A 23,692-nucleotide genomic window follows, 5' to 3' on the forward strand; every position below is an offset into this window, starting at 1 on the left:
TGGTTACCATGACGGGTGGTCGGCCCAAATGATGAGAAACAGCAGACAGTTAAGATTTGAGACAAATTTAAAGACAAATATTAAAGAATCAGCATAACTATGTCATTGTATGTTCCTATGTTTTTCATAATAGGTCTTCTTTAAAGAGGGATAACCTTCATTTATAGTTAGAAGGAGAACCATGAACATTTTCAATATGTTTTGCAAGACGTGGAACCACATTTATAAAGAAATCATTGAATTTATTAGCAATTTGTGTATGCTCTGTTATCTTATGCACCATCCTGAAATGTAGACTGGGCTGGAATAGATGATTTTTTTTCTTGTTGAGTGATTCTTTCAATATTATCCATAGATCATTTATTTATTTCTAATAAGGTGGTTGTATTTATTCCTATAATTTTTGTATGTAGCACAATTTAAAGGACTAGGACTTTGTAAATGCCTTTTATAAAGCTTGTTTTTCTTTAAAGCGTATTTCCTAAGTTCTATAGTAAACCATGGTTTGTTAAGGTTTGTTATCTTCCTTTATCGGTACACACCTGTATCATAGCACAACTTAAAGAAAAGTCTCCTGGCGCCATGGCCGAAACCCAACAGGAAGTCGGCCAGTTTGAATTAATCATGTAATTTTGGCGCAATTTATGCCATCCCTTCAGCCGCTTCTTCGCCCGAACCGTAACGTGCACCCAGGTGTGTTATACATCAAAATGTGCGTCTCCATCCTGCAATAACGTGCTAACTTTTCTCAGTCAAAAGCGTTACCGTGGCGATGATAGACGCCAAAAAGCGCGCCCCCACTTCATCTGATTGGTCCATACAGATAAAACTTCGTGCCTCAAGTCCCACAATACGCTTTGACGTACATGAACAAAAATCGGTACACACCTGTATCATGTCGCAACTTAAAGAACAGCCAGGCCTGTCGATACATTTGATATTTCATGGTTTGCATTAATGGGCGTGGCCTAACGGCTCAACAGCGCCCACTAGAATACTTTTCTCTGCCATAACTTTTGAAAGGTTTGACATAAAGAGTCGTGGGTGGTGTCATGGGACTCGGTATTGAGTCCTTGACCATAATTGGTGAAAATTAGCCCCGCCCCTTCTTCTGATTGGTTGTCCCGATTTTCTGCTATAACTTTTGAATGGTTTGACATAGAGAGTCGTGGGTGGTGTCATCAGATTCTGTATGGAGTCCTTGACCTTCATTGGCCTGAATTAGCCCCGCCCCTTCTTCTGATTGGTTGTCCCGATTTTCTGCTATAACTTTTGAATGGTTTGACATAGAGAGTCGTGGGTGGTGTCATCACATTCTGTATGGAGTCCTTGACCTTCATTGGCCTGAATTAGCCCCGCCCCTTCTTCTGATTGGTTGTCCCTTTTTTCTGCTATAACTTTTCAATGGTTTGACATAGGAAGTCGTGGATGGTGTCATTTTTGATATGCTTATGGGGGGCGGTGGCCGTGAGTGCGAGGGCCCGTTCATCGCTGCTTGCAGCTTTAATTATTATTATTATTATTCTCGCCGTAAATAAATTGCCTTTTTGGAGGCCTTAAAATGCTGGAAAACTCACCAAATTTTGCACACGCTTCCAGAGTCGCGTAAAATTACGTATTTTATGGGCGACAGGCATGGGTCCACAAGAATGGGCTCTATAGCGCCACCTATTTTATGTTTTTTGACGAGCCCCACAATATGGTTTGACTTACAGCAATGACCTTTATGTGTGTATTATATTAGACAAAGAGCTACAAAAAAGTCTTTTGGACCCATGCTCTAAGTTACACAGGAAGTCCGGCATTTTGAACAGAAAATGTCATTTTTCATGAATTCTGATCATTTCTAGGCCTCGTACTTTAACGAACTCCTCCTAGAGATTTTATCGAATTGGCTCACAACTTGGTTTGTACAATCTAGACACATGGCCGACGCTAAATTGCGAAGCTTTTAAGTTTCTGCCAGAGGGCGTGACCGTAGTGATCCGGCGAAGTTTGAGGTCATTTTTAAGCTTCGCCATCAAACATCAATTGGCTGTAATTCAGCAATACATTATTTGATGTGGTCGAAAACGTATGTGCATGATTGTAGGTTGAGCCTGAACCCATCTATGGTGGAATATTCAGGATCGGTTGTAGCGCCACCTGTTGGCACCAGGAATTGTCATGTCTTGTAGTATGCATCTGTGCTCCAAGCGAGATCAGTTTATTGATCTCAAAGTTGGTCAGATAATAGGTAAGACATTGACGATGACTGACAGAGAAAACTGTAAGTTCTTATCAAAGGGCGTCGCTGTCAGAGGTTGTCAAATTTCGGTGTCTCGCCATGAACATAAAAGTTGTTGTAACTTAAACATAATTGATCAGAATCAACCCAAAATCAATTCATGTAATCAGGCTTCCATTCTGAACAAGTGGATATGACAATCTTGGATGAACTCCATAGCGCCACCTTTTGGTCAGGTATACATTTTTCATCAAATTATGTGCTTTAGTTGCTGTTTGGTTTATCCAATCTTAACACAATCGACACATATGATTGGCAGTAGGTTCCTTGTTGACTGTGTCGCGTATCGTGGCCGTAATTTGAAAGGAATTGGCATTTTTATGTCACTCTGTATTTCTGGAAAAATATTAATTAAAAATCAAAGATTTTGTGTAAGGAAAATTAAATGGCAGTTTCAGATAGCTTACAACAGGAGTAAAAAATCATACACTGGAACATATTATTTTCGGAGAACTTCGTCACTCTAAAAATTAAAAACATTAACTAATAACGTAAAAAGCTATGGCTTTGCCATAAAATGTCAAAATTAACATCCGACTTCACAAATACATTGTTTACTGTAATGTGAAAATATTGTGTGAATGTCAATAAAGTCCTTCAAATACGTGATTTTAAATGAATATTTATGTCGAATGAATCATTGCCACCCTGTCTCAGACTGTCACACACGTGAACGCGCAAAATGCAGCTCTGAGTTGGGGAAGAGAAAGGGGAGGGGGCGCGCTCCTGCGCAGGAGGACGGGGGGGCGGGGCGCTTATGCGCGCGCACCTCCCTGTGCATCAGTGTTGAGACGCAGTTAGTTTTGCGGCAACTAATACTCTAACCAGGCCCGGACTGGCCATAGGGAGAACCGGGAGTATTCCCGATGCGCCGGTCTAGGATGCCGCCTGCGTCTCTCTCTCTTTTTTTTTTTTTTTTTTTTTTTTTTTACACAGGCGGCTGGTGCGCCGCAGCGCCGGCTATTTGACTTTTTTTCCAAGTTAGAGAGTCAGGCCAGGCCAATCAGAGGCCACTCAGGCCAGTAGCTTGTGAGTTGGGCAAGATAGTTGGTTTGTTTCAAATTAACACCCGCCCCAACAGTATCACCGAACAGACAGCGCGCCGTGGCCGCGTGTGCGTGTGCGTGTGCGTGTGCGCGAGTGGACCGGGAGACGAGTCCAGAGGCAAATAATGCACACCCAGCCGGGTAAAAAAGAAAAAGAGGAAAGGCGGCACCGAGAGGGAGAGAGAAAAAAAAGGCGCTGGAGGAAGACACGGCCAAATGTCAGCAAAGATGCGTCCGCACGTAAGTTGCAGTTCACTTTCAGGCTACACAGTGTAAATATGTAGCCTATAAGCCCTGGCCTTTAAATGAAAATAAGGATTGAGATTTTAAAATTATTGATTTATAAGACACTTTATTACAATCAGTACTGGAGTTGAGGGGGGATGAGGGGGGGATGGCATCCCCCCCTGAAATAAAAACGGTCCAAATCATCCCCCCAGTAAAACTGCCGACATGCAGCTCGCTTTTTTTATTTCTCTACCGACACAGAGACCACTTAAATAAAACCACACTGATTTTGAGTCAAACCCGTCTTTTTAAATTCAATTTTTATACAGAAAATAATTACAGTGCATGTATTACACCTTATTTCACAGCAGCTTTGCAATTGTATTATATTATTATCGGCTTTCAGCCGAGATCTAGTCGGGACCGCGCAGCGCCGCGGAGGAGGTGCATTCAGGGACCGGTCGGAATTCTAAATTTGACCGATTATCCTCCTGGTGCGTTCAGGGACAACTGGAATTTACTGTATTTGGCGAGAATTGCTTCATTTGCTTAAACATTATTTAAAGGTGACCTATTATGGCATTTAATGTATATTTTAAACAGGCATTGAATGTCTTAAAAACAAGCTTTTGAAGGTTTTTTCTACATAAATGAGAAATTCAGCCTCTGGGCCATGTCTTTATTTTTACCGTTTCTAACCTTCTCTATGAGGGATTCTGAGGGGAGGGGGGGCTATGTTAATGAGGCTCTGTGCTGATTGGCTGCCTGAATGACGTGTAGCAGGGGAGCTTTAAGCCTGAATCACAATTGTGGGTCAATGATGTATAAGGCCTTTGAGAGGCCTATTTTTAAAATACTTAAAATAAAGATGTATTTGGCCATTTTCCAAACATTTGGAATGTAGTGTGCATATATGTGAAAACTTAAAACAAAGGTATTTTAGTGTTTTTAAACCTACATTAATAGGGCAACGACCTTAAAAAAGTAATTGGGGGCGACCGTTATTTATCTCAAAATTAATAGATTTCCTTAACAAAATGTATATTTTAATAAGTATCAGTAATTAAATTAACTTTTCAAGAAAGATAGACTCATGTGTCCTTTCATTTTTGAAAACCATTTTGAAATACATTTTATCTATAATGGAAGTGTCACCCTCATAAAGCCATTTATGCATACTATACCAATGATTTATATTTGAACCAAAACTCATAGACATTAAATTTTGAATTTGCGGATTTCCTAAGTTCTATAGTAAACCATGGTTTGTTAAGGTTTTCAGAGCTTCCTTTATCGGTACACACCTGTATCATAGCACAACTTAAAGAAAAGTCTCCTGGCGCCATGGCCCAAACCCAACAGGAAGTCGGCCAGTTTGAATTAATCATGTAATTTTGGCGCAATTTATGCCATTCCTTCAGCCGCTTCTTCGCCAGAACCGTAACGTGCACCCAGGTGTGTTATACATCAAAATGTGCGTCTCCATCCTGCAATAACGTGCATAACTTTTCTCAGTCAAAAGCGTTACCGTGGCGATGATAGACGCCAAAAAGCGCGCCCCCAATTCATCTGATTGGTCCATACAGATAAAACTTCGTGCCTCAAGTCCCACAATACGCTTTGACGTACATGCACGAAAATCGGTACACACCTGTATCATGGCGCAACTTAACGGAAAGTCTCTTGGCGCCATGGCCGAAACCGAACAGGAAGTCAGCCATTTTGAACATTTTGAATTAATCGTGTAATTTTGGCGCAATTTATGCCATTTCTTCGGTCATTAATTCAGCCCGAACCCTAACGTGCACCCAGGTGTGTTATACATCAAAACGTGCTTCTCCATCCTCCGACACCACGCATTACTTTTCTCTTTCAAAAGCGTTACCGTGGCGACGCTAGACGCCATAAGGCGCGCCCCCCCTTCATCTGATTGGTTCAGACAGAAAAAACTTTGCGCCTCAAGCCCCATAATACGGTTTGACGTACATGAACGAAAATTGGTACACACCTGTATCATGTCGCAACTTAAAGAAAAGCCAGGCCTGTCGATAAATTAGATTTTTCATGGTTTGCATTAATGGGCGTGGCCTAACGGCTCAACAGCGCCCACTAGAATACTTTTCTCTGCCATAACTTTTGAAAGGTTTGACATAAAGAGTCGTGGGTGGTATCATGGGACTCGGTATTGAGTCCTTGACCATAATTGGCGAAAATTAGCCCCGCCCCTTCTTCTGATTGGTTGTCCCGATTTTCTGCTATAACTTTTGAATGGTTTGACATAGAGAGTCGTGGGTGGTGTCATCACATTCTGTATGGAGTCCTTGACCTTCATTGGCCTGAATTAGCCCCGCCCCTTCTTCTGATTGGTTGTCCCTTTTTTCTGCTATAACTTTTGAATGGTTTGACATAGGAAGACGTGGGTGGTGTCATTTTTGATATGCTTATGGGGGCGGTGGCCGTGAGTGCGAGGGCCCGTTCATCGCTGCTTGCAGCTTTAATTATTATTATTATTATTATTATTATTCTCGCCGTAAATGAATTGCCTTTTTGGAGGCCTTAAAATGCTCAAAAACTCACCAAATTTTGCACACGCTTCCAGAGTCGCGTAAAATTACGTATTTTATGGGCGACAGGCATGGGTCCACAAGAATGGGCTCTATAGCGCCACCTATTTTATGTTTTTCGACGAGCCCCATAATATGGTTTGACTTACAGCAATGACCTTTATGTGTCTATTATATCAAACAAAGCCCTACAAAAAAGTTTCTTGGACCCATGCTCTAAGTTACACAGGAAATCCGGCATTTTGAATAGAAAATGTCATTATTGATGAATTCTGATAATTTCTAGGCCTCGTACTTTAACGAACTCCTCCTAGAGATTTTATCAGATTGGCTCACAACTTGGTTTGTACAATCTAGACACATGGCCGACGCTAAATTGCGAAGCTTTTAAGTTTTTAGCAGAGGGCTTGACCGTAGTGATTCGGCGAAGTTTGAGGTCATTTTTAAGCCTCGCCATCAAACATCAATTGGCTGTAATTCAGCAATACATTATTTGATGTGGTTGAAAACGTATGTGCATGATTTTAGGCTGAGCCTGAAGACATCTATGGTGGAATATTCAGGATCGGTTGTAGCGCCACCTGTTGGCACCAGGAATTGTCATGTCTTCTAGTATGCATCTGTGCTCCAAGCGAGATCAGTTTAATGATCTCAAAGTTGGTCAGATAATAGGTAAGACATTGACGATGACTGACAGAGAAAACTGTACGTTCTTATCGAAGGGCGTGGCCGTTAGAGGTGGTCAAATTTCTGTGTCTCGCCATGAACATAAAAGTTGTTGTAACTTAAACATACTTGGTCCAAATTGACCCAAAATCAATACATGTAATCAGGCTTCCATTCTGAACAAGTGGATATGACAATCTTGGATTGAAATCCATAGCGCCACCTTTTGGTCAGGTATACATTTTTCATCAAATTATGTGCTGTCATTGCTGTTTCATTCATCCAATCACAATGAAATCGACACATATTATTGTCATAAGCGTCCTTATTAACTGTGTTGAGTATCGTGGTCATAACTTGAAGGGAACTGCCATTTTACGTCACTCTGAATTTTTTGGTAAAATAATAATTTAAAATCATAGGCTTGGTCTTAAGACAATAAAATGTCAGATTTAGATACATTTCGACATGACTAAAAAATCATACGCTGGTACATATCGCTTTTGAAGAACTTTGTAACTCTCTTTTTCCAAAAATGTATTCATATACAATTAAATCATATTTTTGTCATGCCATGTCCAATTAACTTCGTAAACTTCGTAAAAATATTGTTTACTGTGATGTGAAAATATATTTTTGGCATTAAGGTGCGTAAAACGCACGATTGGTAATGAATATTTATTTAAATCCATTGGATTTAAAGCAAGCTGGCTCTGTGTGCCGGCCAGTCCTGCAGCGGAGCGGAGGCCGAGGGGGAGGGAGGAGGGGGGGAGCGGGGGGACGTTGCGTGCGCACCGTATTGACGTTCCTCACACGACATGAATCCTCCAGTGTTTTCACACGAGTCCCAACCTAATCTGTAAGTATTTTTTTATTGTGTGCATAATTGTAGAGTCGTCTTAAGACATCTATGGTGAAATATTCCTGTGGAATAGTTTTCACCGATGTATTTCGGCGGCGCATGTCTGTAATGCAGCTCGCTTTTTTCACGTCTTTCATGTCTCTGTCTTCTACCGAGACAGAGACCACTTAAATAAAACCACACTGATTTTGAGTCAAACCCGTCTTTTTAAATTCAATTTTTATACAGAAAATAACTACAGTGCATGTATTACACCTTATTTCACAGCAGCTTTGCAATTTTATTATATTATTATCGGCTTTCAGCCGAGATCTGGTCGGGACCGCGCCGCGGAGGAGGTGCATTCAGGGACCGGTCGGAATTCTAAAAAGCCGATTATCCTCCTGGTGCGTTCAGGGACAACTGGAATTTACTGTATTTGGCGAGAATTTACCGTTGCTTCATTTGCTTAAAAATTATTTAAAGGTGACCTATTATGGCATTTAATGTATATTTTAAACAGGCATTGAATGTCTTAAAAACAAGCTTTTGAAGGTTTTTTCTACATAAATGAGAAATTCAGCCTCTGGGCCATGTCTTTATTTTTACCGTTTCTAACCTTGTCTATGAGGGATTCTGAGGGGAGGGGGGGCTATGTTAATGAGGCTCTGTGCTGATTGGCTGCCTGAATGACGTGTAGCAGGGGAACTTTAAGCCTGAATCACAATTGTGGGTCAATGATGTATAAGGCCTTTGAGAGGCCTATTTTTAAAATACTTAAAATAAAGATGTATTTGGCCATTTTCCAAACATTTGGAATGTAGTGTGCATATATGTGAAAACTTAAAACAAAGGTATTTTAGTGTTTTTAAACCTACATTAATAGGGCAACGACCTTAAAAAAGTAATTGGGGGCGACCGTTATTTATCTCAAAATTAATAGATTTCCTTAACAAAATGTATATTTTAATAAGTATCAGTAATTAAATTAACTTTTCAAGAAAGATAGACTCATGTGTCCTTTCATTTTTGAAAACCATTTTGAAATACATTTTATCTATAATGGAAGTGTCACCCTCATAAAGCCATTTATGCATACTATACCAATGATTTATATTTGAACCAAAACTAAAGGAAAGTCTCTTGGCGCCATGGCCGAAACCGAACAGGAAGTCAGCCATTTTGAACATTTTGAATTAATCGTGTAATTTTGGCGCAATTTATGCCATTTCTTCGGTCATTAATTCAGCCCGAACCGTAACGTGCACCCAGGTGTGTTATACATCAAAACGTGCGTCTCCATCCTCCGACACCACGCATTACTTTTCTCTTTCAAAAGCGTTACCGTGGCGACGCTAGATGGCAAAAAGCGCGCCCACCCTTCATCTGATTGGTTCAGACAGAAAAAACTTTGCGCCTCAAGCCCCATAATACGGTTTGACGTACATGAACGAAAATTGGTACACACCTGTATCATGTCGCAACTTAAAGAAAAGCCAGGCCTGTCGATACATTTGATATTTCATGGTTTGCATTAATGGGCGTTGCCTAACGGCTCAACAGCGCCCACTAGAATACCTTTCTCTCCCATAACTTTTGAAAGGTTTGACATAAAGAGTCGTGGGTGGTGTCATCGGACTCGGTATTGAGTCCTTGACCATAATTGGCGAAAATTAGCCCCGCCCCTTCTTCTGATTGGTTGTCCCTATTTCCTGCTATAACATTTGAATATTTTGACATAGAGAGTCGTGGGTGGTGTCATGGGATTCTGTAATGAGTCCTTGAGCTTCTTTGGCCTTAATTAGCCCCGCCCCTTCTTCTGATTGGTTGTCCCTTTTTTCTGCTATAACTTTTGAATGGTTTGACATAGGAAGTCGTGGGTGGTGTCATTTCTGATATGCTTATGGGGGCGGTGGCCGTGAGTGCGAGGGCCCGTTCATCGCTGCTTGCAGCTTTAATTATTATTACATTTGATTCTTTTCTTTTCATTCCATGCATTTAACGTTTATGTTTCATTTTATTGATTGTTGTTTTTCTTGTTAGTTAATGGTTTTATAATAATGTCGTGTGCCATCAGATTTATTCGGGTAGTTATTTACATCCCTTTTGATACCCGTATGTAAATAAATTCTGATTGATTTCTTTATGAGTGGTTGTTATTTCATGCAAGATTTGGTCACAAATTGATTTGTTTAAGCAGAGCCTAGTGTTCGGACATCACGCCTTCACTGTTATTCTGTAAGATTTGCTGTTCTGCAGGATAATTCAAAAATCATATGAGACTGATTTTCTGCTGTTTTAGTTATCGAATTCCACCGGAGTAAGGCCCCGGCGGTGGTGCCCCTACGAGAATTATCATTTTTGATAATACAATTTGATAAATAGTCAACTTTATTAATTATTAATAATTCTTTAATAGAATTATCATTAGCCTTGATAACTGGACAGCCAAGCTACCTATGAGTTGCACAACACAGGTGCTGTAAGCTTTTTCAACCAGCAGAGAGCGCTCTCGCTTAATCTACCCACACATATTTCAACGTGGTAACAGCGACAGCTCACGTCCTAAAGTGTTTTGCACATGGTTAAGGCACTTTAACTCCAACAAATAAGCGCTTCTAAATTATTATCACCAACAAATCAATGACTTGTATTATATGACTTATCTTCAACTCCATATAAGAAGTATTTCAATCTGCAGCTTCAGCTTATGGCCATACCAGCCTGGATGCGCCCGATCTCGTCTGATCTCGGAAGCTAAGCAGGGTAGGGCCTGGTTAGTACTTGGATGGGAGACCGCCTGGGAATACCAGGTGCTGTAAGCTTTTTCAACCAGCAGAGAGCGCTCTCGCTTAATCTACCCACACATATTTCAACGTGGTAAGAGCGACAGCTCACGTCCAAAAGTGTTTTGCACATGGTTAAGGCACTTTAACTCCAACAAATAAAACCAACAAATCAATGACTTATATTCTATGACTTATCTTCAACTCCATATAAGAGGTATTTCAAGCTGCAGCTTCAGCTTACGGCCATACCAGCCTGGATGCGCCCGATCTCGTCTGATCTCGGAAGCTAAGCAGGGTCGGGCCTGGTTAGTACTTGGATGGGAGACCGCCTGGGAATACCAGGTGCTGTAAGCTTTTTCAACCAGCAGAGAGCGCTCTCGCTTAATCTACCCACACATATTTCAACGTGGTAACAGCGACAGCTCACGTCCAAAAGTGTTTTTCACATGGTTAAGGCACTTTAACTCCAACAAATAAGCGCTTCTAAATTATTATCACCAACAAATCAATGACTTATATTATATGACTTATCTTCAACTCCATATAAGAGGTATTTCGAGCAGCAGCTTCTGCTTACGGCCATACCAGCCTGGATGCGCCCGATCTTGTCTGACCTCGGAAGCTAAGCAGGGTCGGGCCTGGTTAGTACTTGGATGGGAGACCGCCTGGGAATACCAGGTGCTGTAAGCTTTTTCAACCAGCAGAGAGCGCTCTCGCTTAATCTACCCACACATATTTCAACGTGGTAACAGCGACAGCTCACGTCCTAAAGTGTTTTGCACATGGTTAAGGCACTTTAACTCCAACAAATAAGCGCTTCTAAATTATTATCACCAACAAATCAATGACTTATATTCTATGACTTATCTTCAACTCCATATAAGAGGTATTTCAAGCTGCACCTTCAGCTTACGGCCATACCAGCCTGGATGCGCCCGATCTCGTCTGATCTCGGAAGCTAAGCAGGGTCGGGCCGGGTTAGTACTTGGATGGGAGACCGCCTGGGAATATCAGGTGCTGTAAGCTTTTTCAACCAGCAGAGAGCGCTCTCGCTTAATCTACCCACACATATTTCAACGTGGTAACAGCGACAGCTCACGTCCTAAAGTGTTTTGCACATGGTTAAGGCACTTTAACTCCAACAAATATGCGCTTCTAAATTATTATCACCAACAAATCAATGACTTATATTATATGACTTATCTTCAACTCCATATAAGAAGTATTTCAAGCTGCAGCTTCACCTTATGGCCATACCAGCCTGGATGCGCCCGATCTCGTCTGATCTCGGAAGCTAAGCAGGGTCAGGCCTGGTTAGGACTTGGATGGGAGACCGCCTGGGAATATAAGGTGCTGTACGCTTTTTCAACCAGCAGAGAGCGCTCTCGCTTAATCTACCCACACATATTTCAACGTGGTAACAGCGACAGCTCACGTCCTAAAGTGTTTTGCACATGGCTAAGGCACTTTAACTCCAACAAATAAAACCAACAAATCAATGACTTATATTCTATGACTTATCTTCAACTCCATATAAGAGGTATTTCAAGCAGCAGCTTCTGCTTACGGCCATACCAGCCTGGATGCGCCCGATCTCGTCTGATCTCGGAAGCTAAGCAGGGTCGGGCCTGGTTAGTACCTGGATGGGAGACCGCCTGGGAATACCAGGTGCTGTAAGCTTTTTCAACCAGCAGAGAGCGCTCTCGCTTAATCTACCCACAAATATTTCAACGTGGTAAGAGCGACAGCTCACGTCCAAAAGTGTTTTGCACATGGTTAAGGCACTTTAACTCCAACAAATAAAACCAACAAATCAATTACTTATATTCTATGACTTATCTTCAACTCCATATAAGAGGTATTTCAAGCTGCAGCTTCTGCTTACGGCCATACCAGCCTGGATGCGCCCGATCTCGTCTGATCTCGGAAGCTAAGCAGGGTCGGGCCTGGTTAGTACTTGGATGGGAGACCGCCTGGGAATACCAGGTGCTGTAAGCTTTTTCAACCAGCAGAGAGCGCTCTCGCTTAATCTACCCACACATATTTCAACGTGGTAACAGCGACAGCTCACGTCCAAAAGTGTTTTTCACATGGTTAAGGCACTTTAACTCCAACAAATAAGCGCTTCTAAATTATTATCACCAACAAATCAATGACTTATATTATATGACTTATCTTCAACTCCATATAAGAGGTATTTCAAGCTGCAGCTTCAGCTTACGGCCATACCAGCCAAGATGCGCCCGATCTCGTCTGATCTCGGAAGCTAAGCAGGGTCGGGCCTGGTTAGTACTTGGATGGGAGACCGCCTGGGAATATCAGGTGCTGTAAGCTTTTTCAACCAGCAGAGAGCGCTCTCGCTTAATCTACCCACACATATTTCAACGTGGTAACAGCGACAAACTCACGTCCTAAAGTGTTTTGCACATGGTTAAGGCACTTTAACTCCAACAAATAAAACCAACAAATCAATGACTTATATGCTATGACTTATCTTCAACTCCATATAAGAGGTATTTCAAGCTGCAGCTTCTGCTTACGGCCATACAAGCCTGGATGCGCCCGATCTCGTCTGATCTCGGAAGCTAAGCAGGGTCGGGCCTGGTTAGTACTTGGATGGGAGACCGCCTGGGAATACCAGGTGCTGTAAGCTTTTTCAACCAGCAGAGAACGCTCTCGCTTAATCTAGCCACACATATTTCAACGTGGTAACAGCGACAGCTCACGTCCTAAAGTGTTTTGCACATGGTTAAGGCACTTTAACTCCAACAAATAAGCGCTTCTAAATTATTATCACCAACAAATCAATGACTTATATTATATGACTTATCTTCAACTCCATATAAGAGGTATTTCAAGCTGCAGCTTCAGCTTACGGCCATACCAGCATGGATGCGCCCGATCTCATCTGATCTCGGAAGCTAAGCAGGGTCGGGCCTGGTTAGTACTTGGATGGGAGACCGCCTGGGAATACCAGGTGCTGTAAGCTTTTTCAACCAGCAGAGAGCGCTCTCGCTTAATCTACCCACACATATTTCAACGTGGTAACAGCGACAGCTCACGTCCTAAAGTGTTTTTCACATGGTTAAGGCACTTTAACTCCAACAAATATGCGCTTCTAAATTATTATCACCAACAAATCAATGACTTATATTATAGGACTTATCTTCAACTCCATATAAGAGGTATTTCAAGCTGCAGCTTCAGCTTATGGACATACCAGCCTGGATGCGCCCGATCTCGTCTGATCTCGGAAGCTAAGCAGGGTCAGGCCTGGTTAGGACTTGGATGGGAGACCGCCTGGGAAAACCAGGTGCTGTAAGCTTTTTCAATCAGCAGAGAGTGCTCTCGCTTAATCTACCCACACATATTTCAACGTGGTAACAGCGACAGCTCACGTCCTAAACTGTTTTGCACATGGTTAAGGCACTTTAACTCCAACAAATAAAACCAACAAATCAATGACTTATATTCTATGACTTATCTTCAACTCCATATAAGAGGTATTTCAAGCAGCAGATTCTGCTTACGGCCATACCAGCCTGGATGCGCCCGATCTCGTCTGATCTCGGAAGCTAAGCAGGGTCGGGCCAGGTTAGTACTTGGATAGGAGACCGCCTGGGAATACCAGGTGCTGTAAGCATTTTCAACCAGCAGAGAACGCTCTCGCTTAATCTACCCACACATATTTCAACGTGGTAACAGCGACAGCTCACGTCCTAAAGTGTTTTGCACATGGTTAAGGCACTTTAACTCCAACAAATAAAACCAACAAATCAATGACTTATATTCTATGACTTATCTTCAACTCCATATAAGAGGTATTTCAAGCTGCAGCTTCTGCTTACGGCCGTACCAGCCTGGATGCGCCCGATCTCGTCTGATCTCGGAAGCTAAGCAGGGTCGGGCCTGGTTAGTACTTGGATGGGAGACCGCCTGGGAATACCAGGTGCTGTTAGCTTTTTCAACCAGCAGAGAGCGCTCTCGCTTAATCTACCCACACAAATTTCAACGTGGTAACAGCGACAGCTCACGTCCTAAAGTGTTTTGCACATGGTTGAGGCACTTTAACTCCAACAAATAAGCGCTTCTAAATTATTATCACCAACAAATCAATGACTTATATTATATGACTTATCTTCAACTCCATATAAGAGGTATTTCAAGCTGCAGCTTCAGCTCACGGCCATACCAGCGTGGATGCGCCCGATCTCGTCTGATCTCGGAAGCTAAGCAGGGTCGGGCCTGGTTAGTACTTGGATGGGAGACCGCCTGGGAATACCAGGTGCTGTAAGCATTTTCAACCAGCAGAGAACGCTCTCGCTTAATCTACCCACACATATTTCAACGTGGTAACAGCGACAGCTCACGTCCTAAAGTGTTTTGCACATGGTTAAGGCACTTTAACTCCAACAAATAAAACCAACAAATCAATGACTTATATTCTATGACTTATCTTCAACTCCATACAAGAGGTATTTCAAGCTGCAGCTTCTGCTTACGGCCATACCAGCCTGGATGCGCCCGATCTCGTCTGATCTCGGAAGCTAAGCAGGGTCGGGCCTGGTTAGTACTTGGATGGGAGACCGCCTGGGAATACCAGGTGCTGTAAGCTTTTTCAACCAGCAGAGAGCGCTCTCGCTTAATCTACCCACACAAATTTCAACGTGGTAACAGCGACAGCTCACGTCCTAAAGTGTTTTGCACATGGTTAAGGCACTTTAACTCCAACAAATAAGCGCTTCTAAATTATTATCACCAACAAATCAATGACTTATATTATATGACTTATCTTCAACTCCATATAAGAGGTATTTCAAGCTGCAACTTCAGCTCACGGCCATACCAGCCTGGATGCGCCCGATCTCGTCTGATCTCGGAAGCTAAGCAGGGTCGGGCCTGGTTAGTACTTGGATGGGAGACCGCCTGGGAATACCAGGTGCTGTAAGCTTTTTCAACCAGCAGAGAACGCTCTCGCTTAATCTACCCACACATATTTCAACGTGGTAACAGCGACAGCTCACGTCCTAAAGTGTTTTGCACATGGTTAAGGCACTTTAACTCCAACAAATAAAACCAACAAATCAATGACTTATATTCTATGACTTATCTTCAACTCCATATAAGAGGTATTTCAAGCTGCAGCTTCTGCTTACGGCCATACCAGCCTGGATGCGCCCGATCTCGTCTGATCTCGGAAGCTAAGCAGGGTCGGCCCTGGTTAGTACTTGGATGGGAGACCGCCTGGGAATAGCAGGTGCTGTAAGAATTTTCAACCAGCAGAGAGCGCCCTCGCTTAATCTACCCACACATATTTCAACGTGGTAACAGCGACAGCTCACGTCCAAAAGTGTTTTTCACATGGTTAAGGCACTTTAACTCCAACAAATAAGCGCTTCTAAATTATTATCACCAACAAATCAATGACTTGTATTATATGACTTATCTTCAACTCCATATAAGAAGTATTTCAAGCTGCAGCTTCAGCTTATGGCCATACCAGCCTGGATGCGCCCGGTCTCGTCTGATCTCGGAAGCTAAGCAGGGTCGGGCCTGGTTAGTACTTGGATGGGAGACCGCCTGGGAATACCAGGTGCTGTAAGCTTTTTCAACCAGCAGAGAGCGCTCTCGCTTAATCTACCCACACATATTTCAACGTGGTAAGAGCGACAGCTCATGTCCAAAAGTGTTAGGCACATGGTTAAGGCACTTTAACTCCAACAAATAAAACCAACAAATCAATGACTTATATTCTATGACTTATCTTCAACTCCATATAAGAGGTATTTCATGCTGCAGCTTCTGCTTATGGCCATACCAGCCTGGATGCGCCCGATCTCGTCTGATCTCGGAAGCTAAGCAGGGTCGGGCCTGGTTAGTACTTGGATGGGAGACCGCCTGGGAATACCAGGTGCTGTAAGCTTTTTCAACCAGCAGAGAGCGCTCTCGCTTAATCTACCCACACATATTTCAACGTTGTAACAGCGACAGCTCACGTCCAAAAGTGTTTTTCACATGGTTAAGGCACTTTAACTCCAACAAATAAGCGCTTCTAAATTATTATCACCAACAAATCAATGACTTGTATTATATGACTTATCTTCAACTCCATATAAGAAGTATTTCAAGCTGCAGCTTCAGCTTATGGCCATACCAGCCTGGATGCGCCCGATCTCGTCTGATCTCGGAAGCTAAGCAGGGTAGGGCCTGGTTAGTACTTGGATGGGAGACCGCCTGGGAATACCAGGTGCTGTAAGCTTTTTCAACCAGCAGAGAGCGCTCTCGCTTAATCTACCCACACATATTTCAACGTGGTAAGAGCGACAGCTCACGTCCAAAAGTGTTTTGCACATGGTTAAGGCACTTTAACTCCAACAAATAAAACCAACAAATCAATGACTTATATTCTATGACTTATCTTCAACTCCATATAAGAGGTATTTCAAGCTGCAGCTTCTGCTTATGGCCATACCAGCCTGGATGCGCCCGATCTCGTCTGATCTCGGAAGCTAAGCAGGGTCGGGCCTGGTTAGTACTTGGATGGGAGACCGCCTGGGAATACCAGGTGCTGTAAGCTTTTTCAACCAGCAGAGAGCGCTCTCGCTTAATCTACCCACACATATTTCAACGTGGTAACAGCGACAGCTCACGTCCAAAAGTGTTTTTCACATGGTTAAGGCACTTTAACTCCAACAAATAAGCGCTTCTAAATTATTATCACCAACAAATCAATGACTTATATTATATGACTTATCTTCAACTCCATATAAGAGGTATTTCAAGCTGCAGCTTCAGCTTACGGCCATACCAGCCAAGATGCGCCCGATCTCGTCTGATCTCGGAAGCTAAGCAGGGTCGGGCCTGGTTAGTACTTCGATGGGAGACCGCCTGGGAATATCAGGTGCTGTAAGCTTTTTCAACCAGCAGAGAGCGCTCTCGCTAAATCTACCCACACATATTTCAACGTGGTAACAGCGACAGCTCACGTCCTAAAGTGTTTTGCACATGGTTAAGGCACTTTAACTCCAACAAATAAGCGCTTCTAAATTATTATCACCAACAAATCAATGACTTATATTTTATGACTTATCTTCAACTCCATATAAGAGGTATTTCAAGCTGCAGCTTCTGCTTACGGCCATACCAGCATGGATGCGCCCGATCTCATCTGATCTCGGAAGCTAAGCAGGGTCGGGCCTGGTTAGTACTTGGATGGGAGACCGCCTGGGAATACCAGGTGCTGTAAGCTTTTTCAACCAGCAGAGAGCGCTCTCGCTTAATCTACCCACACATATTTCAACGTGGTAACAGCGACAGCTCACGTCCTAAAGTGTTTTTCACATGGTTAAGGCACTTTAACTCCAACAAATATGCGCTTCTAAATTATTATCACCAACAAATCAATGACTTATATTATATGACTTATCTTCAACTCCATATAAGAGGTATTTCAAGCTGCAGCTTCAGCTTATGGCCATACCAGCCTGGATGCGCCCGATCTCGTCTGATCTCGGAAGCTAAGCAGGGTCAGGCCTGGTTAGGACTTGGATGGGAGACCGCCTGGGAATACCAGGTGCTGTAAGCTTTTTCAACCAGCAGAGAGTGCTCTCGCTTAATCTACCCACACATATTTCAACGTGGTAACAGCGACAGCTCACGTCCTAAACTGTTTTGCACATGGTTAAGGCACTTTAACTCCAACAAATAAAACCAACAAATCAATGACTTATATTCTATGACTTATCTTCAACTCCATATAAGAGGTATTTCAAGCAGCAGATTCTGCTTACGGCCATACCAGCCTGGATGCGCCCGATCTCGTCTGATCTCGGAAGCTAAGCAGGGTCGGGCCAGGTTAGTACTTGGATAGGAGACCGCCTGGGAATACCAGGTGCTGTAAGCATTTTCAACCAGCAGAGAACGCTCTCGCTTAATCTACCCACACATATTTCAACGTGGTAACAGCGACAGCTCACGTCCTAAAGTGTTTTGCACATGGTTAAGGCACTTTAACTCCAACAAATAAAACCAACAAATCAATGACTTATATTCTATGACTTATCTTCAACTCCATATAAGAGGTATTTCAAGCTGCAGCTTCTGCTTACGGCCGTACCAGCCTGGATGCGCCCGATCTCGTCTGATCTCGGAAGCTAAGCAGGGTCGGGCCTGGTTAGTACTTGGATGGGAGACCGCCTGGGAATACCAGGTGCTGTAAGCTTTTTCAACCAGCAGAGAGCGCTCTCGCTTAATCTACCCACACAAATTTCAACGTGGTAACAGCGACAGCTCACGTCCTAAAGTGTTTTGCACATGGTTGAGGCACTTTAACTCCAACAAATAAGCGCTTCTAAATTATTATCACCAACAAATCAATGACTTATATTATATGACTTATCTTCAACTCCATATAAGAGGTATTTCAAGCTGCAGCTTCAGCTCACGGCCATACCAGCGTGGATGCGCCCGATCTCGTCTGATCTCGGAAGCTAAGCAGGGTCGGGCCTGGTTAGTACTTGGATGGGAGACCGCCTGGGAATACCAGGTGCTGTAAGCATTTTCAACCAGCAGAGAACGCTCTCGCTTAATCTACCCACACATATTTCAACGTGGTAACAGCGACAGCTCACGTCCTAAAGTGTTTTGCACATGGTTAAGGCACTTTAACTCCAACAAATAAAACCAACAAATCAATGACTTATATTCTATGACTTATCTTCAACTCCATACAAGAGGTATTTCAAGCTGCAGCTTCTGCTTACGGCCATACCAGCCTGGATGCGCCCGATCTCGTCTGATCTCGGAAGCTAAGCAGGGTCGGGCCTGGTTAGTACTTGGATGGGAGACCGCCTGGGAATACCAGGTGCTGTAAGCTTTTTCAACCAGCAGAGAGCGCTCTCGCTTAATCTACCCACACAAATTTCAACGTGGTAACAGCGACAGCTCACGTCCTAAAGTGTTTTGCACATGGTTAAGGCACTTTAACTCCAACAAATAAGCGCTTCTAAATTATTATCACCAACAAATCAATGACTTATATTATATGACTTATCTTCAACTCCATATAAGAGGTATTTCAAGCTGCAACTTCAGCTCACGGCCATACCAGCCTGGATGCGCCCGATCTCGTCTGATCTCGGAAGCTAAGCAGGGTCGGGCCTGGTTAGTACTTGGATGGGAGACCGCCTGGGAATACCAGGTGCTGTAAGCTTTTTCAACCAGCAGAGAACGCTCTCGCTTAATCTACCCACACATATTTCAACGTGGTAACAGCGCCAGCTCACGTCCTAAAGTGTTTTGCACATGGTTAAGGCACTTTAACTCCAACAAATAAAACCAACAAATCAATGACTTATATTCTATGACTTATCTTCAACTCCATATAAGAGGTATTTCAAGCTGCAGCTTCTGCTTACGGCCATACCAGCCTGGATGCGCCCGATCTCGTCTGATCTCGGAAGCTAAGCAGGATCGGGCCTGGTTAGTACTTGGATGGGAGACCGCCTGGGAATACCAGGTGCTGTAAGCTTTTTCAACCAGCAGAGAGCGCTCTCGCTTAATCTACCCACACATATTTCAACGTGGTAACAGCGACAGCTCACGTCCAAAAGTGTTTTTCACATGGTTAAGGCACTTTAACTCCAACAAATAAGCGCTTCTAAATTATTATCACCAACAAATCAATGACTTATATTATATGACTTATCTTCAACTCCATATAAGAGGTATTTCAAGCAGCAGCTTCTGCTTACGGCCATACCAGCCTGGATGCGCCCGATCTTGTCTGATCTCGGAAGCTAAGCAGGGTCGGGCCTGGTTAGTACTTGGATGGGAGACCGCCTGGGAATACCAGGTGCTGTAAGCATTTTCAACCAGCAGAGAGCGCTCTCGCTTAATCTACCCACACATATTTCAACGTGGTAACAGCGACAGCTCACGTCCTAAAGTGTTTTGCACATGGTTAAGGCACCTTAACTCCAACAAATAAGCGCTTCTAAATTATTATCACCAACAAATCAATGACTTATATTATATGACTTATCTTCAACTCCATATAAGAGGTATTTCAAGCTGCAGCTTCAGCTTACGGCCATACCAGCCAAGATGCGCCCGATCTCGTCTGATCTCGGAAGCTAAGCAGGGTCGGGCCTGGTTAGTACTTGGATGGGAGACCGCCTGGGAATATCAGGTGCTGTAAGCTTTTTCAACCAGCAGAGAGCGCTCTCGCCTAATCTACCCACACATATTTCAACGTGGTAACAGCGACAGCTCACGTCCTAAAGTGTTTTGCACATGGTTAAGGCACTTTAACTCCAACAAATAAAACCAACAAATCAATGACTTATATGCTATGACTTATCTTCAACTCCATATAAGAGGTATTTCAAGCTGCAGCTTCTGCTTACGGCCATACAAGCCTGGATGCGCCCGATCTCGTCTGATCTCGGAAGCTAAGCAGGGTCGGGCCTGGTTAGTACTTGGATGGGAGACCGCCTGGGAATACCAGGTGCTGTAAGCTTTTTCAACCAGCAGAGAACGCTCTCGCTTAATCTAGCCACACATATTTCAACGTGGTAACAGCGACAGCTCACGTCCTAAAGTGTTTTGCACATGGTCAAGGCACTTTAACTCCAACAAATAAGCGCTTCTAAATTATTATCACCAACAAATCAATGACTTATATTTTATGACTTATCTTCAACTCCATATAAGAGGTATTTCAAGCTGCAGCTTCTGCTTACGGCCATACCAGCATGGATGCGCCCGATCTCATCTGATCTCGGAAGCTAAGCAGGGTCGGGCCTGGTTAGTACTTGGATGGGAGACCGCCTGGGAATACCAGGTGCTGTAAGCTTTTTCAACCAGCAGAGAGCGCTCTCGCTTAATCTACCCACACATATTTCAACGTGGTAACAGCGACAGCTCACGTCCTAAAGTGTTTTTCACATGGTTAAGGCACTTTAACTCCAACAAATATGCGCTTCTAAATTATTATCACCAACAAATCAATTACTTATATTATATGACTTATCTTCAACTCCATATAAGAGGTATTTCAAGCTGCAGCTTCAGCTTATGGCCATACCAGCCTGGATGCGCCCGATCTTGTCTGATCTCGGAAGCTAAGCAGGGTCAGGCCTGGTTAGGACTTGGATGGGAGACCGCCTGGGAATACCAGGTGCTGTAAGCTTTTTCAACCAGCAGAGAGTGCTCTCGCTTAATCTACCCACACATATTTCAACGTGGTAACAGCGACAGCTCACGTCCTAAACTGTTTTGCACATGGTTAGGGCACTTTAACTCCAACAAATAAGCGCTTCTAAATTATTATCACCAACAAATCAATGACTTATATTATATGACTTATCTTCAACTCCATATAAGAGGTATTTCAAGCTGCAGCTTCAGCTTACGGCCATACCAGCCTGGATGCGCCCGATCTCGTCTGATCTCGGAAGCTAAGCAGGGTCGGGCCTGGTTAGTACTTGGATGGGAGACCGCCTGGGAATATCAGGTGCTGTAAGCTTTTTCAACCAGCAGAGAGCGCTCTTGCTTAATCTACCCACACATATTTCAACGTGGTAACAGCGACAGCTCACGTCCTAAAGTGTTTTGCACATGGTTAAGGCACTTTAACTCCAACAAATAAAACCAACAAATCAATGACTTATATTCTATGACTTATCTTCAACTCCATATAAGAGGTATTTCAAGCAGCAGATTCTGCTTACGGCCATACCAGCCTGGATGCGCCCGATCTCGTCTGATCTCGGAAGCTAAGCAGGGTCGGGCCAGGTTAGTACTTGGATAGGAGACCGCGTGGGAATACCAGGTGCTGTAAGCATTTTCAACCAGCAGAGAACGCTCTCGCTTAATCTACCCACACATATTTCAACGTGGTAACAGCGACAGCTCACGTCCTAAAGTGTTTTGCACATGTTTAAGGCACTTTAACTCCAACAAATAAAACCAACAAATCAATGACTTATATTCTATGACTTATCTTCAACTCCATATAAGAGGTATTTCAAGCTGCAGCTTCTGCTTACGGCCATACCAGCCTGGATGCGCCCGATCTCGTCTGATCTCGGAAGCTAAGCAGGGTCGGGCCTGGTTAGTACTTGGATTGGAGACCGCCTGGGAATACCAGGTGCTGTAAGCTTTTTCAACCAGCAGAGAGCGCTCTCGCTTAATCTACCCACACAAATTTCAACGTGGTAACAGCGACAGCTCACGTCCTAAAGTGTTTTGCACATGGTTGAGGCACTTTAACTCCAACAAATAAGCGCTTCTAAATTATTATCACCAACAAATCAATGACTTATATTATATGACTTATCTTCAACTCCATATAAGAGGTATTTCAAGCTGCAGCTTCAGCTTACGGCCATACCAGCCTCGATGCGCCCGATCTCGCCTGATCTCGGAAGCTAAGCAGGGTCGGGCCTGGTTAGTACTTGGATGGGAGACCGCCTGGGAATACCAGGTGCTGTATGCTTTTTCAACCAGCAGAGAACGCTCTCGCTTAATCTACCCACACATATTTCAACGTGGTAACTGCGACAGCTCACGTCCTAAAGTGTTTTGCACATGGTTAAGGCACCTTAACTCCAACAAATAAAACCAACAGATCAATGACTTATATTCTATGACTTATCTTCAACTCCATATAAGAGGTATTTCAAGCTGCAGCTTCTGCTTACGGCCATACCAGCCTGGATGAGCCCGATCTCGTCTGATCTCGGAAGCTAAGCAGGGTCGGGCCTGGTTAGTACTTGGATGGGAAACCGCCTGGGAATACCAGGTGCTGTAAGCTTTTTCAACCAGCAGAGAGCGCTCTCGCTTAATCTACCCACACAAATTTCAACGTGGTAACAGCGACAGCTCACGTCCTAAAGTGTTTTGCACATGGTTGAGGCACTTTAACTCCAACAAATAAGCGCTTCTAAATTATTATCACCAACAAATCAATGACTTATATTATATGACTTATCTTCAACTCCATATAAGAGGTATTTCAAGCTGCAGCTTCAGCTTACGGCCATACCAGCCTCGATGCGCCCGATCTCGCCTGATCTCGGAAGCTAAGCAGGGTCGGGCCTGGTTAGTACTTGGATGGGAGACCGCCTGGGAATACCAGGTGCTGTATGCTTTTTCAACCAGCAGAGAACGCTCTCGCTTAATCTACCCACACATATTTCAACGTGGTAACTGCGACAGCTCACGTCCTAAAGTGTTTTGCACATGGTTAAGGCACCTTAACTCCAACA

General features: G+C 43.4%; 38 non-coding genes and 3 pseudogenes across 38 annotated transcripts; all 41 read left to right on the plus strand.

The window, feature by feature from the left end:
- The first annotated feature begins 10,338 nt into the window (after positions 1-10,338).
- Positions 10,339-10,457, plus strand: LOC133435502 (5S ribosomal RNA). The gene has a single exon (XR_009779345.1). It is a non-coding gene; the product is annotated as a 5S ribosomal RNA (ribosomal RNA).
- A 199-nt stretch (positions 10,458-10,656) lies between these two features.
- On the plus strand, positions 10,657-10,775 carry LOC133435464 (5S ribosomal RNA). The gene has a single exon (XR_009779311.1). It is a non-coding gene; the product is annotated as a 5S ribosomal RNA (ribosomal RNA).
- A 217-nt stretch (positions 10,776-10,992) lies between these two features.
- On the plus strand, positions 10,993-11,111 carry LOC133435627 (5S ribosomal RNA). Its single transcript, XR_009779465.1, has one exon. It is a non-coding gene; the product is annotated as a 5S ribosomal RNA (ribosomal RNA).
- Positions 11,112-11,328: 217 nt separating this feature from the next.
- LOC133435513 (5S ribosomal RNA) lies at positions 11,329-11,447 on the plus strand. The gene has a single exon (XR_009779356.1). It is a non-coding gene; the product is annotated as a 5S ribosomal RNA (ribosomal RNA).
- Positions 11,448-11,664: 217 nt separating this feature from the next.
- Positions 11,665-11,783, plus strand: LOC133435769 (5S ribosomal RNA; annotated as a pseudogene).
- A 199-nt stretch (positions 11,784-11,982) lies between these two features.
- Positions 11,983-12,101, plus strand: LOC133435492 (5S ribosomal RNA). The gene has a single exon (XR_009779336.1). It is a non-coding gene; the product is annotated as a 5S ribosomal RNA (ribosomal RNA).
- Positions 12,102-12,300: 199 nt separating this feature from the next.
- LOC133435465 (5S ribosomal RNA) lies at positions 12,301-12,419 on the plus strand. Its single transcript, XR_009779312.1, has one exon. It is a non-coding gene; the product is annotated as a 5S ribosomal RNA (ribosomal RNA).
- A 217-nt stretch (positions 12,420-12,636) lies between these two features.
- On the plus strand, positions 12,637-12,755 carry LOC133435713 (5S ribosomal RNA). Its single transcript, XR_009779547.1, has one exon. It is a non-coding gene; the product is annotated as a 5S ribosomal RNA (ribosomal RNA).
- A 200-nt stretch (positions 12,756-12,955) lies between these two features.
- On the plus strand, positions 12,956-13,074 carry LOC133435635 (5S ribosomal RNA). The gene has a single exon (XR_009779473.1). It is a non-coding gene; the product is annotated as a 5S ribosomal RNA (ribosomal RNA).
- A 217-nt stretch (positions 13,075-13,291) lies between these two features.
- Positions 13,292-13,410, plus strand: LOC133435528 (5S ribosomal RNA). The gene has a single exon (XR_009779370.1). It is a non-coding gene; the product is annotated as a 5S ribosomal RNA (ribosomal RNA).
- A 217-nt stretch (positions 13,411-13,627) lies between these two features.
- LOC133435760 (5S ribosomal RNA) lies at positions 13,628-13,746 on the plus strand (annotated as a pseudogene).
- Positions 13,747-13,945: 199 nt separating this feature from the next.
- On the plus strand, positions 13,946-14,064 carry LOC133435579 (5S ribosomal RNA). Its single transcript, XR_009779418.1, has one exon. It is a non-coding gene; the product is annotated as a 5S ribosomal RNA (ribosomal RNA).
- Positions 14,065-14,263: 199 nt separating this feature from the next.
- LOC133435643 (5S ribosomal RNA) lies at positions 14,264-14,382 on the plus strand. Its single transcript, XR_009779480.1, has one exon. It is a non-coding gene; the product is annotated as a 5S ribosomal RNA (ribosomal RNA).
- A 217-nt stretch (positions 14,383-14,599) lies between these two features.
- Positions 14,600-14,718, plus strand: LOC133435707 (5S ribosomal RNA). Its single transcript, XR_009779541.1, has one exon. It is a non-coding gene; the product is annotated as a 5S ribosomal RNA (ribosomal RNA).
- A 199-nt stretch (positions 14,719-14,917) lies between these two features.
- LOC133435466 (5S ribosomal RNA) lies at positions 14,918-15,036 on the plus strand. Its single transcript, XR_009779313.1, has one exon. It is a non-coding gene; the product is annotated as a 5S ribosomal RNA (ribosomal RNA).
- Positions 15,037-15,253: 217 nt separating this feature from the next.
- LOC133435566 (5S ribosomal RNA) lies at positions 15,254-15,372 on the plus strand. Its single transcript, XR_009779406.1, has one exon. It is a non-coding gene; the product is annotated as a 5S ribosomal RNA (ribosomal RNA).
- A 199-nt stretch (positions 15,373-15,571) lies between these two features.
- On the plus strand, positions 15,572-15,690 carry LOC133435742 (5S ribosomal RNA). The gene has a single exon (XR_009779575.1). It is a non-coding gene; the product is annotated as a 5S ribosomal RNA (ribosomal RNA).
- A 217-nt stretch (positions 15,691-15,907) lies between these two features.
- LOC133435584 (5S ribosomal RNA) lies at positions 15,908-16,026 on the plus strand. The gene has a single exon (XR_009779423.1). It is a non-coding gene; the product is annotated as a 5S ribosomal RNA (ribosomal RNA).
- A 199-nt stretch (positions 16,027-16,225) lies between these two features.
- LOC133435510 (5S ribosomal RNA) lies at positions 16,226-16,344 on the plus strand. Its single transcript, XR_009779353.1, has one exon. It is a non-coding gene; the product is annotated as a 5S ribosomal RNA (ribosomal RNA).
- A 217-nt stretch (positions 16,345-16,561) lies between these two features.
- Positions 16,562-16,680, plus strand: LOC133435503 (5S ribosomal RNA). Its single transcript, XR_009779346.1, has one exon. It is a non-coding gene; the product is annotated as a 5S ribosomal RNA (ribosomal RNA).
- A 199-nt stretch (positions 16,681-16,879) lies between these two features.
- On the plus strand, positions 16,880-16,998 carry LOC133435512 (5S ribosomal RNA). Its single transcript, XR_009779355.1, has one exon. It is a non-coding gene; the product is annotated as a 5S ribosomal RNA (ribosomal RNA).
- A 217-nt stretch (positions 16,999-17,215) lies between these two features.
- On the plus strand, positions 17,216-17,334 carry LOC133435726 (5S ribosomal RNA). The gene has a single exon (XR_009779560.1). It is a non-coding gene; the product is annotated as a 5S ribosomal RNA (ribosomal RNA).
- Positions 17,335-17,551: 217 nt separating this feature from the next.
- LOC133435529 (5S ribosomal RNA) lies at positions 17,552-17,670 on the plus strand. Its single transcript, XR_009779371.1, has one exon. It is a non-coding gene; the product is annotated as a 5S ribosomal RNA (ribosomal RNA).
- Positions 17,671-17,887: 217 nt separating this feature from the next.
- Positions 17,888-18,006, plus strand: LOC133435743 (5S ribosomal RNA). Its single transcript, XR_009779576.1, has one exon. It is a non-coding gene; the product is annotated as a 5S ribosomal RNA (ribosomal RNA).
- A 199-nt stretch (positions 18,007-18,205) lies between these two features.
- On the plus strand, positions 18,206-18,324 carry LOC133435580 (5S ribosomal RNA). Its single transcript, XR_009779419.1, has one exon. It is a non-coding gene; the product is annotated as a 5S ribosomal RNA (ribosomal RNA).
- A 199-nt stretch (positions 18,325-18,523) lies between these two features.
- LOC133435545 (5S ribosomal RNA) lies at positions 18,524-18,642 on the plus strand. Its single transcript, XR_009779386.1, has one exon. It is a non-coding gene; the product is annotated as a 5S ribosomal RNA (ribosomal RNA).
- A 217-nt stretch (positions 18,643-18,859) lies between these two features.
- Positions 18,860-18,978, plus strand: LOC133435708 (5S ribosomal RNA). Its single transcript, XR_009779542.1, has one exon. It is a non-coding gene; the product is annotated as a 5S ribosomal RNA (ribosomal RNA).
- Positions 18,979-19,177: 199 nt separating this feature from the next.
- Positions 19,178-19,296, plus strand: LOC133435468 (5S ribosomal RNA). Its single transcript, XR_009779314.1, has one exon. It is a non-coding gene; the product is annotated as a 5S ribosomal RNA (ribosomal RNA).
- A 217-nt stretch (positions 19,297-19,513) lies between these two features.
- Positions 19,514-19,632, plus strand: LOC133435567 (5S ribosomal RNA). The gene has a single exon (XR_009779407.1). It is a non-coding gene; the product is annotated as a 5S ribosomal RNA (ribosomal RNA).
- Positions 19,633-19,831: 199 nt separating this feature from the next.
- LOC133435605 (5S ribosomal RNA) lies at positions 19,832-19,950 on the plus strand. The gene has a single exon (XR_009779444.1). It is a non-coding gene; the product is annotated as a 5S ribosomal RNA (ribosomal RNA).
- Positions 19,951-20,167: 217 nt separating this feature from the next.
- LOC133435604 (5S ribosomal RNA) lies at positions 20,168-20,286 on the plus strand. The gene has a single exon (XR_009779442.1). It is a non-coding gene; the product is annotated as a 5S ribosomal RNA (ribosomal RNA).
- A 217-nt stretch (positions 20,287-20,503) lies between these two features.
- Positions 20,504-20,622, plus strand: LOC133435714 (5S ribosomal RNA). The gene has a single exon (XR_009779548.1). It is a non-coding gene; the product is annotated as a 5S ribosomal RNA (ribosomal RNA).
- Positions 20,623-20,821: 199 nt separating this feature from the next.
- LOC133435636 (5S ribosomal RNA) lies at positions 20,822-20,940 on the plus strand. The gene has a single exon (XR_009779474.1). It is a non-coding gene; the product is annotated as a 5S ribosomal RNA (ribosomal RNA).
- Positions 20,941-21,157: 217 nt separating this feature from the next.
- LOC133435530 (5S ribosomal RNA) lies at positions 21,158-21,276 on the plus strand. Its single transcript, XR_009779372.1, has one exon. It is a non-coding gene; the product is annotated as a 5S ribosomal RNA (ribosomal RNA).
- Positions 21,277-21,493: 217 nt separating this feature from the next.
- LOC133435757 (5S ribosomal RNA) lies at positions 21,494-21,612 on the plus strand (annotated as a pseudogene).
- Positions 21,613-21,829: 217 nt separating this feature from the next.
- Positions 21,830-21,948, plus strand: LOC133435518 (5S ribosomal RNA). Its single transcript, XR_009779360.1, has one exon. It is a non-coding gene; the product is annotated as a 5S ribosomal RNA (ribosomal RNA).
- Positions 21,949-22,147: 199 nt separating this feature from the next.
- Positions 22,148-22,266, plus strand: LOC133435619 (5S ribosomal RNA). The gene has a single exon (XR_009779457.1). It is a non-coding gene; the product is annotated as a 5S ribosomal RNA (ribosomal RNA).
- A 199-nt stretch (positions 22,267-22,465) lies between these two features.
- On the plus strand, positions 22,466-22,584 carry LOC133435649 (5S ribosomal RNA). The gene has a single exon (XR_009779486.1). It is a non-coding gene; the product is annotated as a 5S ribosomal RNA (ribosomal RNA).
- A 217-nt stretch (positions 22,585-22,801) lies between these two features.
- LOC133435728 (5S ribosomal RNA) lies at positions 22,802-22,920 on the plus strand. The gene has a single exon (XR_009779562.1). It is a non-coding gene; the product is annotated as a 5S ribosomal RNA (ribosomal RNA).
- A 199-nt stretch (positions 22,921-23,119) lies between these two features.
- LOC133435653 (5S ribosomal RNA) lies at positions 23,120-23,238 on the plus strand. The gene has a single exon (XR_009779490.1). It is a non-coding gene; the product is annotated as a 5S ribosomal RNA (ribosomal RNA).
- A 217-nt stretch (positions 23,239-23,455) lies between these two features.
- On the plus strand, positions 23,456-23,574 carry LOC133435729 (5S ribosomal RNA). The gene has a single exon (XR_009779563.1). It is a non-coding gene; the product is annotated as a 5S ribosomal RNA (ribosomal RNA).
- Positions 23,575-23,692: the final 118 nt, after the last annotated feature.

This window comes from Cololabis saira, unplaced genomic scaffold (genome assembly GCF_033807715.1).
Source record: "Cololabis saira isolate AMF1-May2022 unplaced genomic scaffold, fColSai1.1 scf055, whole genome shotgun sequence".
Taxonomy (NCBI): Eukaryota; Metazoa; Chordata; class Actinopteri; order Beloniformes; family Belonidae; genus Cololabis; species Cololabis saira.